General features: G+C 37.0%; 1 protein-coding gene across 3 annotated transcripts in view; it reads left to right on the top strand.

Moving 5' to 3' along the window:
* RFC3 (replication factor C subunit 3) overlaps nt 1–17,664 on the top strand; it is a 378,546-nt gene that overhangs the window by 292,907 nt on the left and 67,975 nt on the right. For all 3 annotated transcript variants that reach the window (XR_002336479.1, XR_002336478.1, XR_002336480.1), the window contains one exon: nt 8,043–8,096. The gene's annotated coding sequence lies outside the window, so the exon portion shown is untranslated. The remainder of the gene's footprint in view (nt 1–8,042; nt 8,097–17,664) is intronic.

Consider the following 17,664-nt stretch of genomic DNA (forward strand, 5'->3'; position numbering starts at 1 on the left):
TCAGTATGATACTGCATTTGGCTTGCAAGTATTTTGTTGAGAATTTTTGTTTATCAGAGATATTGGTCTGTCGTTGTTTGGTTTCTTTCTTTGCAGTGTCTTTGGGGCTTTGGTATCAAGGTAATGCTCACCTTATAAATTTAAGGATTTTATTTGAAAGTATTCCTCTTCTTCAATATTTGGAAGCATTTAAGAAGGATTAGTGGTAGTTATTCTTTAAATATTTGAGGGAATTTCACCAGTGAGGTCATTTTGTCCTAAACTTTTCTTTGTTGGTAATTGTTTGATTACTGACTAAATCTCCTTATTCATTATTAGTCTGTTCAGATATTCTAGTTCTTCATGATTCAGTCTTGGTAGGTTGTATGTTTCTAAGAATTTATCCATTTATCTTAGATTATCCAGTTTTTAGTTCATAATTATTTGTAGCAGTCTCTTATGATACTTTATATTTGTGTGGCATTATTTATAATGTCTCCTCTTTCATTTCTAAATTTATATAATATTGTTCTTTTTCTTAGTCTGGCTAAGATTTTGTAACTTTGTTTATCTTTTCAAAAAGCAAGTCTTCCACTTATTTTTCTATTTTCTACTTCACTTATTTCTTTTCTAACCTTTATCACTTTATTCCTTATACTAACTTTGGCCTTAATTTTTTTCTTCTCTTTCCTGTTCCTTGTAGTGTAAGGTTAGGTTGTTTATTTGAGGTGTATTTTTTTTTGTTTCTTTGTTTAATGTAGGCATTTTCGCTTTGAACATTTCTCTTAGTATTTTTTTGGCTTTGTATCCCATGAGTTTTGGTATGTTATTTTTTCTGCTTCATTCATGTTAAAATATTTATAAATTTCTCTTCTGGTTTTTCGACTTCTTGGTTTTTCAAGAGTATGTTGTTCATTTCTACATGTTTGTAAATTTTTCAGTTTTCCGTTTATTGTTTCTAGTTACTATCCATCCATTTTGGCTAGAAAATAATATTCAGTATGATTTCAATCTTCTTAAATTTGATGAGATTTATTTCAGGGACTAACATGTGATTCAGCCTAGAGAATGTTGCATGTGCATTTGATATGAATGTGTATTCTGCTGCTCTTGGGTAGAGTGTTCTGTATATGTTCTGTATATATGGATTGTCTGTTAGGCCCATTTGGTCTATACTGTTGTTCAAGACTGCTGTTTCTTTTTGATTTTCTGTCTGGACATTATGTCCACATATGAAAGTGAGTCATTGAAGTGTACTGTAATTATAAAATCACTGTATTTTCCCCTCGAGATTTGTCAATGTTTTCTTTATATATTTGGGTACTCTGATATTGGGTGCATGTTTATTTGCAGTTGTCACAATTTGCATGGAATATCTTTTTCCATCCCTTCATTTTCAGCCTGTGACTGACCTTAAACCTAAACTGAGTCTTTTACAGACAGCATATGGTTGAATTTGTTTTTAAAAATTTGATCAACCACTCTACATGTATTGATTTGGAAGTTTAATCCATTTATATTTAATATAATTATTGATAGATAAGAATTTACTATTTCTCTTGACTTGTTTTCTGCCTGTCAGGTAGTTCTTTTGTCCTTCTTTTTCTCTTTTGCTGTCTTCCTTGTGATTTGTTATTTTTTTGTAATAACATGTTTGCTTCCTTTTTCTTTTGTGTATCTTCTATTGATATTTACTTTGTTATCATTAGATATAAACTTTTTATGTTGCCATGAGGTAACATGAAAGTTACATAAAATTTTTATAGATATAATGTCTGTTTTAATCTGATACACATTAATTCAAAGCACATACCAAAACTCTTCACTTTTATCCTCAAAACTTTGTTTTTGATATTACATTTCAGTTTTTATAGTGTGAATCCATTAACAAATGTTTATAGTCATAATTATTTTTAATGTTTTTTGTCCTTTAACTTTTATACTAGAATTAAATGTCATTTACACACCACCATTACAGTTTAACAATATTCTGTATAGTTGGCCCTCTGTATCTGTGGGTTCCTCATTCATGGATTCAATCAACTATGATTGAAAATATCTGAAAAAAATTTCAAAATGCTTCCAAAAGCAAAACTTGAATTTGCCATATGCCAGTAATTATTTATAGAACACTTACATTATATTAGGTATTATAAATAATCTAGAGATAATTTAATATATATAAGAAAAGATGAAAATTTCGTAAATAACCTGTGAAATTAGAATTAAAATAATGAAATAGCTTAAATGAGTTTTAAGCATGATCATTGGTGTCATGATGCTTTCATGATCAGTTCCTATTTGATTCCAAATTTAATGCAGTATATAGCTCTATGAGCTCATTTTAATACATAGTAACTCAGATTTTAAAAATACCAAAATAATGGCATATAACATCAAAAATGTTAATATTTCGGTACCAAAGTTAGCCCAGTATGCCAGGATATTGATAGCTGCAATCACAACCACAAATAAAGAGTGAAACACTGATTTTAGAATTATCTGTATTGATGTAAAGTGAACTGTAAAATAAGCAAATGCTTAGAGAAAACAGAAGTTGTCTGAGAAAAGACCCATTTAAAATTTACTTGGTATGTGACCTAGGAAGGGATAGTCTGTGAAACTCAAGAATACAGAGAAGGAGTTCCCATTGTGGCTCAGTGGTTAACAAACCCAACTAACATCTATGAGGATGTGGATTTGATCCCTGGCCTTGCTGAGTGAGTTAAGGATCTGGTGTTGCCGTGAGCTGTGGTGTAGGTTGCAGACATGGCTCAGATCCTGCCTTGCTGTGGCTGTGGTATAGGCCGGCGGCTTCAGCTCTGATTGGACCCCCTAGCCTGGGAACTTCCATATGCTGCGGGTGCAGCCCTAAAAAGACAAAAATACCAAAAAAAAAAAAAATAATAATAATAATATAGAGAAAATTTTGGCATAGAAACAAAATGAGATGGAAAAGACAAGATGAAAATAAAAGTCAACAATATCACATATTCAGAGTTTATAGAGAAGGAAGACTATAAAGAAGACTTTGGATTGGATAAATCAGAGATTACTAGTGAGAGGTGAATGAGTATTTTCAGTATATGGATAGAGCAGCCTCTAAGTAACAAAAAGCGATTGAATGATGCAAATATAATGGCAATACCTGTGGGAAAATAGTGCATCATATCCGAGGACACGAATAAGGAGAGAAATGGAATGCCATCATGAGAAAAAAAGGCTATGAGATGGGGTTTTTTTGATGTAGAGAAATGAGCCCGTTCTAGAGGAAAGGGAGGAGCTTCCAGAGAATGCATTTCAGTAGTTGAAAGGGGTATAATACTGATGGGCCAAAGTCCCTGGGGTGGCAGGAGACAATGGAGAGAAAGTAAAATGGCCTTGGGATCCATGTTTCCAGTTCTAGGTGGAGTATCACCTTTAAAAATATCCCCCAAAATGTAGATGTGCTTGAGTTCATGTTTCCACTTGGCAGCACAATAGTGCTGTTCCTGATTCTGTGATGGTCACTTAAAAAAAATTATGTAACATGACTCTGTCCTCTAGGCATTTATAATCAAGGCGGGAGAAATGATAGCAAATACTACCTCTGATAATGATAGTTAATAATGCTTAACTGCCTACCATGTATCAGACATTCAGCTAAATTCTTAATATACAGTATTTCACTAAATGTATACCCTTCCTAAAAATGTAGTTGTTGACTAGAGATACAAAGTGAGAAACTCATTCAAGGTCACATACAAATTGATACAAATAAAATTGAGATTCACTTCTGTCCCACTCCAGTGCCAGCATAGACTATGATTAAAAGTCAAGTTATATCTGATAGGTTTTATTTGTGCTCTAGGGTTCAGAGAGTAAAGATCATTATAGACAGGGTTTTCAGCAACAACTTGTAAAGCCATCGATTGTCTTTTTCTCATTTGACAGCTTTTGGTAACTAGTGTGGACAGGTTTAGAACAGTGCCTTGGCTGAACATGTAGCAGTAACCACAGACGTATGACAGAGGTTTGCCTGAAGCAGTGTGTAAAATGTTTTTATTAGAGTTCTATAGGTGAGAAACTCCAATTTGGGGCAGCTCTCATGCTGAAAGTATTTCTGGCTCTGTCTCTCCAAAGTGACTCACATAATCAGAACTGAACCCCAGTCTCTATCCAGAGGTCCCTCATGAAGTTGTCTTTAAAATGGGGGATAAAGAATATGTAGGTAGATACGAAATTCTACAAAAGAGAAGACAGAGGAAAAAGCAGAGAAAAACAAAAAAAGGCCCAGTCTATCTCTTTGATTCTAATCCTGTTTTTGTCCCCAGGGCAAGAATCTCTCCCTTCCACAGAACCATGGCCACGTGGGATATTGTTAAAGACATTAATTTCACCATTTGATCTTAATGATGCTGTAAAAAGAAGAGGCAATGCAGTTCTTCCTCTGGTCCCACCCTCAAGTTCAGGGCCAGGGCAGTTACTTTTGTTGTCCTATAAGGACACATCTGCAGCTCCATAGCCTTTTCCTTTTCCTTCCATAGTAATATCCATCCTTACAGGGCTTCACTTCTCCTCCCTCACATTCACTTATTTTAATCAAGACATTATTTCCCAATCCACAGACACCACTACCCACAGAGTAATTCTACCCATAGAGACTCAGACTAGAGGGAGCCAGGAGCCTCAAGCCTGGTCTCTAGACTTCCCTTGCAGCATCAGAGAACCCATGCTGAAGAATTCTCCTCCACCAGAACACAGGTTTCATGAGCTTCTTACCTTTTCTTCTCAGACACTTTTACCAGCAATAGTTTCCCATTGTAATCTGTCTTCTCGATTTTCTTGACATTGGCAGTTAGGTCCAGAGACTTTATCAAATCTAGGTTCAGTATTTTTGGCAGCTATTTCATGATGCAGTCTCTCTTCCACATGGGTAAGATTATGGGCAAGATTATGATCTTCTGTAATCTGGCTGTCACTTTTTATGATGTTAGCTGCTAATAGTGCTCAATTAATTCATTAGTGGGCACACAGATCTATTCTATCATCGCTTCTTGGTTAGGTCTTGGTTGTTTTTTCTTGGTTGTTTTTTCTGTATTAGGGCTGTACCTGTGGCATATGGAAGTTCCCAGGCTAGGGGTCTAATTGGAGCTGCACCTGCTGGCCTACACCACAGCCACAGCAACTCAATATCTGATCTGAGCTGCATCTGCAACCTACACCATGGCTCATGGCAATGCTAGATCTCTAACCTACTGAGCAAGGCCAGGGATCGAACCCGAATCCTCATGAATACCAGTCAGGTTCGTTACCACTGAGCCACAATGGGAACTCCCATTTCTTCTTGTTTATTAGCTGTAATATTTCTATGAACAGAAACTTTACCCACTTCCACCCCTACCACTTCATCACCCAGTGAAACAGTTCATATTGGAAATGTAGGCTAAGTGTTTAATTCTTCTCCCTTATTTACCAGTTTTTGAATTGAAGAGTTTGTTCCCTTATGTGCTACCCAGAGAATAAGGAGATTTTTAAGCTATTTATGGATTGCTTGTTAACTTATTTAAACATAACGTCATTTATTTAAATATATTCGATGAGTTTCTATGTACTGCAGTTATAATCTATTTGAAAGTTTTAATTGTCCCATCTTTGACCAGTTTAAACCTCTTTGAGTGTCTGAGTCCTCAGCACAATGCTAGTATTTGTTGTTGCATTCTTTGTTGTGTATTATGTTGGTCTATCTTGCATATTTCCTGCACCAAACACAGAATCAACCATTTCTCCAGGAAGTCCCGTTTTCTTCTACTGAGAGATGGTATTTCAGGAGCAGATTATGTATACTTGGCATAGTCACTGCTACTGGTTTGATTGTTTTTTTTTCCAAGCCATTTCAGTGGAGGTAGCTAGGGGAAAATATATTTAAGTGTAAAATATTTCCATTTTGCACTTAAGGCTACATTGGTTTTACTTAAGCTTTTCCATCTTAAATCTGCACTATTTCTTCCCACATCAAGAATTCTAGTTTTCAAGGACATGGAGGAAGACAGAATTAAAATCACACAACTACTTACCTTTCCCAACCTGGATATACATTTTTAAAACAGCAATACCAATGTTGCATCAAAAATCACTAAATATAGTTAAAATATTTTTGTAGATACCCTCCTATTCTTTTATATCTTTATTGAATATTCCTCATTAGGGAATAAATACCACATTCTATGCTAATTTAATATTTGTTCTATAAGCAAATAGATGTTTAATTCTCACTATTAGCCTTTATATCTCAGTAATTATTTTTGATTGCCTGAAACCTGTTCTACAGTATATGTCTCAAGAAAGTCTCATGATAAAAATGTATCTTGAGTTCTTGTATGCTGCTGGTAGTTTGTCTGTAGTCTGTATACCTAAATGTCAGTTTTGCTAGAAAAAAAAAATCCTTGACTTACATTCTCTTTTTCTCAGTATTTTAAATATCTTAGTCCATTCTTCTTTTGTCAAAAATACTGATATTCTGATTTTCTTTCCCAGTCCCTTTGTATGAGTCATCAAGGAACTTTTTTTTTTTTTTTTTTTTTTGGTCTTTTGTCCTTTTAGGGCCACACCCGCAGCATATGGAGGTTCCCAGTCTAGGGGTCTAATCGGAGCTATAGCTGCTGGCCCACGCCACAGCAATGCCAGATCAAGGAACTTTTTTATTTCACTTGAAATTCCAATCTTTTTTCCTTTCCCTATGGATTTCTTGGGGTTGGTTATTTTGTGCCAATATCCTAAAATGTGTAGCATGCTTTTTGATATACAATTTCAAATTTATATTTCAAGAATGTTTTTATAAAGCACAGTCTTTAGTATTTGTTCTGCAGTCTTATTTTTATCGCCCTTCCTTTTTTGGCATACTATTATATATATTTGGATCTTCTTTGTCTATCATCTGTATTTGTCACATTTTGCAAATCCTTTTCATCACTTTAATTAAAAAAAATTTCTCCTCTTTGCCTTATGTTTTAAAAATAGTCTGCTTTGTTTAATCACTGTTAGGTTCCTTCTCACATGTTTGTGAATTTTTTCTTCTTTCATTTCTAATTCTTTTGTGATTTCTACTACCACATTATTTTTATTTTATTTTTGTCTTTCTAGGGCCGCACCACTGCATATGGAGGTTCCCAGGCTAGTGGTCCAATCAAAGCTGTAGCCACAGGCCTAGACCACAGCCTCAGGAACACAGGATCCGAGCTGCGTCTGCAACCTACACCACAGCTCACAGCAACGCCAGAACCTTAACCCACTGAGCAGTGCCAAGGATTGAACCTGTGTCCTCATGGATGCTAGTTGGGTTCATTAACTGCTGAGCCGTGACGGGAACTCCCTCTACCACTGCATTTGAAGTAATTTCTAATTATGACTAATTTTTTCTTTTCTGTCATATGTAATTGTAGTAATCTCCTTTAGCTTATTTTCAAAATTAGGTTATAGTTTTCATCATTTTGTACCATGCATTTCCAGTATTTAAAATTTTTTGGTAGATCTTTTTTTGATCCTGTTCTCTTAGTTCTTATCATAATTTTGTGGGGATTTGACTTTGATCCTTCTTTGTTGTTCAATATTATGTAAAATCATTTTCCCTAAACTTTTAGGGGAAAAAAAAAAAAAAAAGGCATGGTCCAGGGTATTTTTTTCAACATCATGTTCTGGAGCTCTTTCTGTTGTTTCTGAAATCTCCCTCTATTTCTCCCCCCGCCATTGTCGTTTAAACCTACATTTTTTACTTTCTCACATTCTTGCCCTGACTAACCTGAGATCTCTTTGCACCATTTTTTCCCCTGTATGTAGCTTTGTCCTGGAATGGAGCTTTGCTCTTAAGTTTTCAGAGTTCAAGTCAGACAACTATAGCTCTTTCAAACCTTACTGTAGATCTATTGTACTAATGTACCATTGAAGTGTGTGAAAACCCTCTCAGTTTCAGCTGCTTTTCTCAAATTGGCTCCCTGAACGTTGCAGTGAAGACAATTACTTATTTTGGTGTTCTCAGCTCCATCAGATGCCCTATTGATTTCTTCTGTTTTTTTTTTCCCGCACAGATACTGATATCACACAAGTATGTAGCTGTCAAACCTGCTCATCTTTGGGGATTCGTGAGTACACTTTGTCACCTAGATTTTTGTAGCTATTGGCTATAGATCTGGGGTTTGTTGTCCTGGTTGCTCTATTTTTATGTGGAAATTTGAGAAGATTAAAAATCATGCTGTGGCTGGAGTTCCCATCATGACTCAGTGGTAACGAACCCAACTAGTATCCATGAGGACGCGCAGGTTTGTTCCCTGGCCTCACTCAGTTGGTTAAGGATCTGGCATTGCTGTGAACTGCGGTGAGGGTCATAGATGTGGCTCTGATCCTGTGTTGCTGTGGCTGTGGTGTAGGCGGGCAGCTACATCTCTGATTCGACCCCTAGCCTGGGAACTTCCATATGCCACAGGTGTAGCCCTAAAAAGACAAAGAAAAAAAAAATCTATGGCTGCCATCTTCTGTAATATTCAAAATTACATTTTTAATTTTAAACAGTGAAAATATACTACCTCTTAAAAATACAATTTACGTTAAAGTGCCTGTAAACAAAACAATGGTGTCTTCCACCCTTGCATACACGCACTTTCTATGATTTTACATGATTTAATTTTCTTTGGAGACTATCAGGGTCTAAAAATGTGATGTCTTCTTTTTTCATACTTCCTTTTGCTATGATTTTAAGTTCATGATTTTAGGAGATTTTTCTCAGAAGACATCTACTTCATTACGCAGGGAAGGTAGTAACTTTTCAGTGGATCAGCTGACAGACAGCATATCATCCAAGTAAGCAAGTACTGGGACAACGACTATATCATACAGACCTAATGTGATGCATCAAGGATACTGTATCATTTACGCATTATTCCTACCCAGACACTCCCGATCTAACTACTAGGAAACATCAGTAAAATCCAAATAAAGGGACAAGAAACTAACTGGCTAAAACCTTTTCAAAATGTGAATGCCATGAAAGATAGAGAAACTGTTGTAGATTAAAGGAAACTGAGAAAACTGGATTTAAAAAATGCAATAGGTGGTGATGAAGTAGACCAGGACAAAAAGGTATGGTTTTATTTTGCTATAATGGGCATCAGTGAGACAACTGGGGAACTATGAATACGGTCAGTAGATTATATAATAACAGTATCAGTTCTAATGATTTGATTTGTGTTTTAAGTATATAAGAAAATCTCCATAATTTTAGGAAACGCACACGGAACAATTTAAAGACAAATGGATATGATGACTCTAACTTATAATCGATTCTTGTTACTCACAGTAGTTATGTTCTCTGAAGTTTCCATAAATGTTGAATTGGTCAGTAATTAGCCATTGCTCACAGACGAAATAACGGGGTCGCTTCCTGCAAGCCTCAGACTGCATTTTCATCAGCTGGTCACTGTATAGTCTTGTGTTTCTGTTTATGTAGACTTAACTATATATTGTAGATACTATACATTATATATACGATGTGTTGTATACTTTATATAATGCAGTATATAATATATGTACTATACTATATATGATGTGTATTATATAGTATATTAAGCATATACTTGTGCATTATATATTATTATTGATCATTAATAGTAAATAATGTTAACAGCACTATACCGCATGCCTGAATAAATTTTATCTAGCACAAGTATTTTTCTGCATAAAGCAGATATATAAATATATGTTTGTGCATTATCATTCTGTCTCTCTATATACATATGTTTATATATTGCATTATGTAGATATATAGCTGTATACATTTAAATAAATATAAAATATATTTATATACTATACATAAATTTATATATAAACATATAGAAAAAGAATGATAGTGCACATATAGTAAATATTAATATTTTAGTAATCTGGTTGAAAAATATACAAGAGACTTCTTAGTACAAACTTTTCAACTTTCCTATAACTCAAATTATTTGAAAATATATTTTTTTAAATAGGGCTTTTTACCTCTTGTTTGTCAATATAACCCAAGCAGGTAGGGCAGGTTTGACATGCACTCAATCAATACTTCTGTAAAAAAAAAAAAAAAATGAGGAGTATCAAGCAAAGGCTCAAACCTCGAGAGTCAGGATTAGAAATACTCCACAAAATGGCAGTGGCGCACACAGGATTCAGTGATCTCCGTTCAGGAGGGCAAGCGTAGAGGAAGGATGATTTAGCCTCGTTGTTCCCCTCATTGATTAGGAAAATGTTTACTTTGCTTTCCATCCTCTCATCTTTTCCTGCAGTAATAAATTGTGATTGATATGCTTGTAGCTATGCTTGTGGATTACTTTAATTATAGCAATAGTCATGTATATCGATTAATGTTATTTACCGCAACTTCCTTGAATGTATAACTTTTCAACTATTTATTAAATGTCGAGACATTCAAATGACCTTTGCTGCAGATCCAACTTGTGATAGCTCCAGGTTTGAGATGAACTTGGCCTAGAATTTTACTTATTCAATGCACGTCATTTTGTATTCTGCCCGTCTAAGCGTCTTATTTTAGAATCAACCATATGGAATTTTGATGCCAAGTCTTATCTTAATTCTGAGCTATCTGATAGCATGGTAATTACTACAAAGCCATCAAGTACCACCAAACAATTTGCATCTCCTTAGGGAGTAATTTTCCTACAGGACAAATAGCAGTTGTCAAATGACTAAGAATAATTTTGTTTACAAGCACAGATTTAGAAACCACTAAACAAGTATGAACGTGCAGTGGAGATGCGGCTTTCACTCTTAAGTATCTGACTTTAAATCATTAAGCTTTAAATGCTTGTAATGAAAAAAAAATAGCATTTCAGCTCTTCTAATAAGCAGTAGGAAATTAGGCCTCTGTGGTTCTTCTTGACCCATTAATGGGAATGTATTTTAAGAACTCTTACTTGTTCTCACCAACTTGGTTATAAAAGCACTCAGGATTAGAAAAGGAACACTTTCTTCCTTGAATTCATTTCAGTTCAAGTCAATTCAGTAAATGTGAATCGGTCACTTCTTTGTGCAAGACTCCAATACATGCAACCTTAAAAACATTCTTCTTGCTTTCGAAACACTTATTTATTTATTTATTTATTTATTTTTTTTGCTGCTCCTGGTACAGCATGACTCTGAAACACCTATGTGTGCCCCCTTGGACTGTTGCTTCGTACTTAACTGTCTGGTTGCTCTTTCTCAAATGAGATAATTTAGATTTTAAAAAATTCAATTTATTGCTTGAAAAAGCACAATTTACTCCAGCCCAAACACCAACATTGTTGTTCTGTTTGACTTTGTAAAAATACTCTTTGGCATAATAAACATTATGAGTTTGCCCATTAATAAATTACCCTACTGGAAAAAGCATAAAAGATTTATCTCATCAGAGACTGGTACATTGCTGAAACTTCACTCTCATTATAATTTCCTGCCCTCGAATCGCCTTCAAGAATAAAATAAATTAGTATTTAAATTATGCATGGGCATACAATGTTTTGATGTTTCAAATTTTAGCAAAACTTAATGTGCATCAGATTATTAAATGAAACTTTAAAAGTCTAGGTAACTCCTAGTCATTTAGTTTTTCAATTGGCCACTTTTCTTTTTCTTACAACGTTAATTAAAACACCCTCATGCTGAGAGGTCTTTGCTTTCCTTGGTGACTTTTCCTGGGATTGATATGCTTTGACAGATGGGGACTATCTTTCAGTAATTATAGAAGTAAAGCTGACTTAGATATGTTCATATTCCCCTAAAAATTTAAAGATAAACACTATCTGAATGTTTAAAGTTAAACACTATCTGAGCTTACATGATGGCTGTCAGAAAGATTGCTACCTAAGACAAAGAATTGCCTTCCATTAAATATGATAGGGTATAATTAGTCGCTACCCTGCTAACTCATTTTTTTTAGCATCAAGCCATATATAATGGAGTGAGAGTATCATGTATTATATCCCTAAGACTAGTAATAAATGATCATATGGAATAAGGGTTTGTTAACACAGCATCAAATAGAGATGTACCAGTTATTCAGATCAATAAATGGTAAATGAATAATTTTAATATGCAAGATCTGCATGGGTCCTGTAATTTGCCAAAATAAGTAATCATAATTATTTATCTCATTAATGCATTATAAGTCATATTTGTAATAAGATTAAGCCTGAACTTTTAAGAGTTCCCTTGTGGCTCAGCGGTTAACAAACCCGACTAGGATCCATGAGGATGTGGGTTCAATCTCTGGCCTTGCTCAGTGGACTAAGGACCCAATGTTGCCATGAGCTGTGGTGTAGGCTGCAGGGGCAGCTCAGATCCCACGTGGATATAGCTATGGTGTAGGCTGGCAGCTGTGGCTCCAATTCAACCCCTAGCCTGGGAACCTCCATATACCTCGGGTGTGGCCCTAAAAAGACCAAACAAAACAAAACAAAATAAAACCAAAACTGGACTTTAAATTAACCAAATCTTAGCAAGGTTGTGAGTTTTTCTGCTTTCATGCTTGCTGTGGCTATCAACTGCATTGGAACCCCCATCAGTTGTGAAAACGTCCCCAGATGGATGAATGTGTCAGGACACTGGCCATTTGTTTACTGTGTTGAGACACAGTTAAGACAAAGGCCAACTTTTTTCCTCACTATCTCTCATCAGCTAATCTGTCAATGAAAAGAGAAATGTTTTTCTTCCCTATGAATTAGGTTTCTGGAGCTTTCTGGTACAGGAAATTGTATGTATCCTTTACTTTTTTTTTTTATTTTCTTTTTCTTTTTTTCTTTTTTCTGGCAGGGCTGCTCCTGCAGCATATGGAGTTGCCCAGGCTAGGGTCAAATTGGAGCTGTAGCTACCAGCCACAGCCACAGCCACAGCCATGCCAGAACTGAGCTATGAGTCTTGTCTGTGACCTACACCACAGCTCATGGCAACACTGGATCCTTAACCTACTGAGTGAGGCCGGGGATCAAATCCGCACCCTCCTAGAGCATAGTCAGGTTTTTAACTGGCCGAGCTCCAGCAAGAACTCCAGAGGTACCCTTTACTTGATCAACACTTTGTTGTTTGGTCCCAAATCTTCTCCAGATATTTATTATACCGCCTTAAAATCATTCTCCCTAAGGCCCGAGTCATGCTACTAAAATTACTATTTGCCAAATCATCACTTAACAGTCAAAAAACTGATACAATTTCAATTATCTGTAAAAATACCTTGAAGAGCAAAACCACATAGGAATGTGCTGATTTGAATATTCATATTTTGGAGTCTGACTTGAAAAATATTTGTTTACATATTTTTGTAGGTGGAAAGTATTCTCTCAAAGGTATTATTTTAAGACAATTATAAAATACAAGGATTTTCAAAAAAAATAGAAAGGCAGTTAATTAAGTAGCTCCCATGGAAACCACCAGAGAAAATGTTAACAGGGTCAGCATAGGATAGAAAAACAGGACTGAACAGCGAAAGTTAAAGCTTTACTCTGTGCCATTGAACCAGTCACATTTTTTTCCCCCTGCACTCTTAGCTGTATAATACATAGTTTGAATTTGCTTAAAATTCTCTGTTTTTATATGCTGTATCCTTTAAGTGGATGTTGAAGTTGTTCAAATGTAAAGTTTGTTTTTGCTTTCATAGATACTGAAAAGGGGTGAAGAAAACGTGATTGGGTAGAAGGCTCTCTTTTCTAAAATGTGGAGGTTATTTTGCTGGGAAGAAACCATGAGGTCAAATAGAACTCTGTGACTACTACCGCATGCAGTAAACATAACTCCTCTTGGAATGGATGCCAGGGCAGTGCACCAAATACTGGCCAGTCCAGGTGTAGAGAAGTAAATAATTCACAGTGGGAATTATTTCTGAGTTGCTGCAAAATGTTGGTGCTTCTGCTGTCTTTTTCTTTGAGTTCCAAAGTTGCCAAGAACTCACTCACAGCATTTCTCATGCATTGGGAGGATGCTGCAGAAGAGAGTCGGGAATTGTCTCTGCCCAGTGAAAATCTAAGCCGATTCCAGATATAACTGTCCAAAAGTTCATTTAATCTTCGGTATCTTCATTGAATCTCAGTAGCTTTTTATGGACAGATCCCACCACCACCACCCCTTGCTTCCTCCCTTCCTCCCTTCCTTCCTCCCTCCCTGTCTGTCTGTCTGTCTTTCCTTTCCTTCCTTCCTTCCTTCCTTCCGATTGTAAATGTGATAACACATTATGTTGCTGGCTCTGCAGTTCTCTATAATAGAAGGAAAGGGGAGTAGGAAGGCTACTAGCTAGTTTGTCTTTTGAGTGTGTCTGGTGGGCACTGAGGGAGAGGAGGGGCTTACCTGGCTTGTGCAGGCTGACCTGGGCGTGGGTGCGGCTGCGTGGTGCTGCGCAGCCATGGCTGGAGGACGTGACCCATGTGGAGCAGGCCTGGCTTCAAGGTGATTCCAAGAGGGAGACAGAGGAGAATTTTCTTTCTGCTGAAGTTTTAAAGCCCATCTCCAGATGGCAAAGGGAAGAATCAGGCAGATGAATAAAAACAATAAATGTTTATGGCTGTGCTAATAAAGCTGCATTCTGTTGGAATGTGCTTCATGTACCAGGCGGGTGGAGCTAAGATTCCAGGAATTCAAGGATGTAAAAGGAACCTCTCTCACCCGCTGACTAGTATTGGAAGAGAAGTTTTTTAGTTCTACAACTGGAGCTAAGGCATTACTCACAGACACTACTGGGAGGGAAAACTTGTGGCTATTACAAATTATTCATGTTCTTTTCGTAGTGGCCTATTTTGTGGAAAAGGGTCATATTGCAAGAGCATTTGGTTTGGGGACAGGGATTCCCAAACAGGAAGGAAGGACTGGAAAGCAGTGTCAGCTTAGTGGGTTCTTTCAAAAATTTAGTCTATACATAAATGAAGAGTTTTACAAATTAAATATATGTGACTTTCCATGCAGCATAACTCTCACTCTGGTGTTTTACTAGGACACGGTTGAGAGAGATGGTTTTATGTGGAATAACCACCAATTCCTATGACAATGGAATTGTCCCCCAGCCATTGAAATGTACTTTAAAGACAGCAACTAAAAACTGTTAGCGTCACACTGATTCCAGGATTGAGAGACAGTAAATGGTCATTGAAAAAGCAACCTTGGTATGTGTAAAAATGTCTGTCCTCCATGAGACATGAGGTATTAAATAGCCAGAGGGAAACGATGAAGTTATACATAGTCCTGAGGAGAGTTCATATATGAGGAGTAATTTGAGGAAAACTTGCATAACCAAACCCAAGTGAAACATAACAAACATCTTCTCACGTGCACAGCAGAGCTCCCAAGAAGTTGACGGACATCTATCTCCTGGAGTTCACAATAAGGGCAAAGCCGACAAATGGAGAAGCAGACAGGATTGAATGTGGAAACCGCCCCTCTCCTCTGTGCTCACCTGTGTCTCAGCAGTTAAAGTTTTACTGAAATGATCTTCTTATGCATACGTGTCTGCTTCCAGACAGTAAGATCCTCAAGGATCTCTTGCCCAATGTTTGCCAAAGTAGACATAAGTTCTGAAGTACAAATGGAAATCTTAGGGCTGGTGAATGCTTTCATCTGGTGTAAACTTCCGCCTGGCACTATCACCCTCTCTATAGTCATGAGTGCTGTTCTCACCACGTTTTTGCCTCTTAATTTTTCCATTTATTTTTTTCCAGCTGTATTGACATATAATTGACATACAGCACCATATAAGTTCAAGGTTATGCAGTGTAATGATTTGCCTTACTGTATTGTGAAATGATTATCACAATGAGTTTAGTTAAAATCCATCACCTTACATAGATACAAAAAAAATTTTTTTTCCTTGTGGTAAGAAATCTTGGATACTCTTCCCTTCACTTTCAGGGAATTCTGTTGTGGCTCAGCAGGTTAAAGATCTGGCATTGGCACTGCAGTGACTCAGGCCACTTCTTGTGGCATGGGGTGTGTTCTTTATGGAAATTTCCACAGGCTGTGCATGCAGCACAAAAAGAAAAAAGAAAACAACCCAAAACAAAACCCCAGTGGTCAAATGTACCAGACAGCAGTGTTAGCTAGTCATCATGCTGCAGGTTACATCCGTAGTACTTATTTATATTGTAGCTGGAAGTTTGTACCTTTTGACCACTTTTTTGGGTGGCTTTATAGCTCTGAAAAGTCCTTCTTTGATAAGTCCAATGCCCTTCCTATAACTTCTACCTCAAGTCCCGGTCCTGCCTTCTGGAGCCATGGTGGAGTCTGTCTTGTCCTCTGTACCCAGTTGCAGTTAGGACAAGCCGCGTTCCACTTAGTCGCCTCATCGCGGGCTTCCCTTGGCCACTTCCTGTTCCTGTCTTTTCTCAGTCTTCCACACCCAGGTCACCATCAGTACTGGTCAGCACCGTATAGGCTGCTGGTAACAGAAAATGTGACAAAGGTGGCGTAAACAAAACAGCTGCTTATGTGTTCAGTTGCTTTTATCCTGTGAAAAACTCAGAGGTAGGCAGTCCTGGCCGTGCCGTCAGAGACCCACGTTCCTCTCATCACCCAGCATCTTTGACGCTGTTGCACGTTTACTCCCTGGCTGCTCCACCCTCAGGACAGAGTCTCTATTCCAAACCAGAAGAGAAAGGGCACAAAGTAAAAGGAATGCGTCTTTAGAAAATGTGCTCTTAACAGGGCTTTTCCAGGAGGAGCATAGTTTCACAAATGTCTGATTGACCACGACTCTGTCACGTAGTTGCGAGTGTTGCTGGGAAGCATAGTAATTCAGAGGGCACCTTTTCTCCTTGAAAAAAAATTATAAGGAGAAAGGGAGAACAAATATTGATAATGATAGGCAACTAATAATATAGGTCAATGAACAGAACTTGGCCAATGACCTTCTTAAAAGAAAGATCTGTATGCTAGCCAATATATCCTAGAATGCTGAGGCCAGCAGAGTATTCAGTGACCATAACCTCTCTCTATCTGTGGATATAAACCTGTTAGGATGGCTTAAGATTGGCCCTGTGTTTTCATGGTGCTACATCACTATTAGGTATCTGGACTTGACACTCTATCTACTGATACCAAGGGTCCACTTATAGGACTTGAGCATCTGTGGAGTTTGGAATCCACAACAGATCCTGGAAACAGTTGCCCACAGATACCAAGGATGACTGCACGTCACTTTATAATGAACTAAAAAATGTAGCTGTTTCTCTCATTCTCCTATTCAGCTAGGTCACCACTAAAACTGTGTAGTGCTATTCTGAAAACCGATGCAGAAAGTTACATTTAGTCCAGGGGATTTCATCATGCATGGCTGGGTCCATCATTTTAATATGCGGAAGTCTTTTTGAAAATTTATCATCTCCTGCATTCACCATCTCCCCTAAATTTGCATCATTTGCAACTTAATGAGTGTTTTTATATAATTTTGTAAGGATACATGTAAACCCATAATTAGATTGAGATGGGATAAATATATTAGTGACGATGTGTACAGGGTAGAAGAGGAACTTGGGAGAACATAGATCTGGCTCAATTTGTCTAGATTCTGGAAGGTTAAGAAACCAGATGATACCGATGTTGAGTATTAAGGATGAGAGGAACTTTCCCTGAGAGATCACATCGAAATGAGTATCCCTGAAAGAAAGGACAGACTAAGAAAAGGCCCAGACGTGGGCATTTCCATCC

Source organism: Sus scrofa, chromosome 11, assembly GCF_000003025.6.
Source record: "Sus scrofa isolate TJ Tabasco breed Duroc chromosome 11, Sscrofa11.1, whole genome shotgun sequence".
NCBI lineage: Eukaryota > Metazoa > Chordata > Mammalia > Artiodactyla > Suidae > Sus > Sus scrofa.